General features: G+C 44.6%; 1 pseudogene; it reads left to right on the top strand.

Moving 5' to 3' along the window:
• The window catches only part of LOC103091555 (prohibitin-like), a 5,187-nt pseudogene that overhangs the window by 2,138 nt on the left and 480 nt on the right, over positions 1–2,569 (top strand).

The following is a 2,569-nucleotide window of genomic DNA, read 5'->3' on the forward strand; positions in this document are numbered from 1 at the left end:
CCCAAAAAAAAAAAAAAAAAAAAAAAATGCAAGGGAACAACCAGATAAAGAAAAATACAAGGTGAGGTCTGAGAGCGTCCTGGGCACAGGAGCTTCTGTCTCCGTGGAGTTGGGGTGCATCACCCTCCTGGTATGCAGATGTGTTCAGCCACCTGGAAACTCTCCAAACCTCATACTATTGGGATTTTATGGAGGCTTCTTCACGCAGGGATGATCAATTATTAACTCCATTTTCAGCCCTTCTCACCCTTCTAGAGAAGTGGAGGGAGGGGGTGGTGGCGAATCGGGGGGTGGTAAAAATTCCAAGCCTCTAATTATAGCTTAGTCTTTCTGGAGACCAGGAGCCATCAGGCACCCACCCAGAGTGGCCTCAATAGAACAAAAGTTCCCCTGGTGCTTGGATCACTTAGGAATTTACAAGGAAGGGTTCTAGGAGCTCTGTGCTTGGAATTGGGGCCAAAGGCCAAGATATATGTTTACTCTTATCTCACAGCTTCCAATTTTTCAACCTACATACTCATTGGAGCTCGTACCCAGAGTCCCTGTCTGTGTTACAATGGGAAAACGTCCTTACTATTTTCAAAAGCCAAGCCTTCCTTTGTCACTGGATCCCACCCTCTCTCATCTCTGAAGGACTTGCTCCCACCTTATTCCTTCTCTCCCTCAAAACACCAGTTTCCCTTTCTCCACTGGATCATTCCTGTCAGCATAAGACATGTTCCATGGTTTCTCAGCCAAAACCGAAAACCCAAGACAAACCTTCCCTTCACTCCCTCATCCCAAGCAGGGCAACATTTCCCGATTTCACTCCACAACAAAAGTTCATGCACTTTCATGTCTCATTCACTCTTATAAACAACATTTTGGTTTACATATATATGTTTCATACGTATACACACACACACACACACACATATATGAAAGAATATATAGGATGTATATGTACAGTCTGAAAAATAATAAAACGAACACCTCCTGTACCCACCACCCAACACCCAGCCTAAAAAATAGAACCTGAGCAGGACCTCAGAAGCACCATCTCCCTCCCCAGTCACTTCCTCCTCTCCCCCCACTGCTATCCCGAACTCTGTGTAAATCATTCCTTTGCTTTTTCTTTTTAATGGTTTTTTAATACCCACATATGCAGCCCAATATAGTATATTATTTGCTTATACCTATTTCAAAACTTTTTATGAATGGAATCATTTAGTATATATTCCCTTGTGATTTAAAAAATTTCTACATACTGTGGAATTCCCTGGTAGTCCAGTGGTTAGGACTCTGCACTTCCACTGCAGGGGGCCCGGGTTTGATCCCTGGTTGGAGAGCTAAAATCCCACAAGGTGCATGGCATGGCCAAAAAAAAATTAAAATTCTATGTATTTCTTTAATTCATGCATGTTTATGTGTACAGTTATAGTTCATTTTCACTGCTGTATTCTGCTGTACAACTATACCACAGTTTTATTTATATATTCGACTTTTAATGGACATTTGGCCTGTTTCAATTTATGGCTATGAATATCATAAGGCATACTTTATCTGCAGATGGAAGGGTTCCTCTGGGGGTGGAGCTGTGAGGCTGGAGGGAAGATGGGAGGGTTTCCGCTTCTCTGGGAGAGGAGCTGCAAAGTTGGAGGGAATGTGCACTTCCAACTTTATTAATTTTTAGAAAAAAACAATGTATTCCTCTTACTGCACTTTCATTAAATAAAATCTTATTCAGCCTTCTCTCCATCTGCTAGTCAAACAGAGCTCCACAGGCTATTTTCTTATAATGTCATATAATGAAATTTCAGAGCCCGGGCCTGAAAAGTATTTTTTTCATTATTCAGAGGTGAGAGCTGTTCCCTGCTCCCACACAGCCGCTAGGAGGACAATACTCAACATCAAAAAAGTGGTTCAAAGAATCTGCTTGACAGGTGAGAATGTAGGGGAAGAGGGTGAGCCCGGGAGGAGCCAGGGCTCGCGAAGGTGTGAGTGGGTCCAGCAGAAGGAGACAGTGTTTGAGTCCATTGGCAAGTTCCGCCTGGCCTTAGCCGTTGCAGGAGGCGTGGCAAATTCTGCCTTGTATAATACAGATGCTGGGCACAGAGGTATCCTATCACCTTTGACCCGTTCTGTGGAGTGCAGGACATTGTCGTAGGAAAAGGGACTCACTTTCTCATCCCTTGGGTACAGAAACCAATTATCTTTGTTTACCACCCTCCAGCACGTAACGTGCCAGTAATCACTGGAAGCAAAGATTTACAGAATGTCAACATCACCCTGCGCATCCTCTTCCAGCCGGTTACTAGCCACTTCCCTGAGTCTTCACCAGCATCAGAAAAGACTCTGATGAGCACATGCTGCCGTCCATCACTACAGAGATCTTCAGATCCGTGGTGGCTCACTTTGATGCTGGAGAACTGATCACCAGAGAGAGCTGGTCTCCAGACAGGTGAGCAATGACCTCATGGAGCGAGCAGCCACCTTTAGGCTCATCCTGGATGACATAACCCTTGACACATCTGACCTTCGGAAAGGAGTTCCCAGAAGTGGTGGAAGCCAAACAGATGGCTCAGCAGGA

The sequence above is a fragment of the Lipotes vexillifer genome, unplaced genomic scaffold (assembly GCF_000442215.2).
Source record: "Lipotes vexillifer unplaced genomic scaffold, Lipotes_vexillifer_v1.1 scaffold1591, whole genome shotgun sequence".
Classification (NCBI taxonomy): domain Eukaryota; kingdom Metazoa; phylum Chordata; class Mammalia; order Artiodactyla; family Lipotidae; genus Lipotes; species Lipotes vexillifer.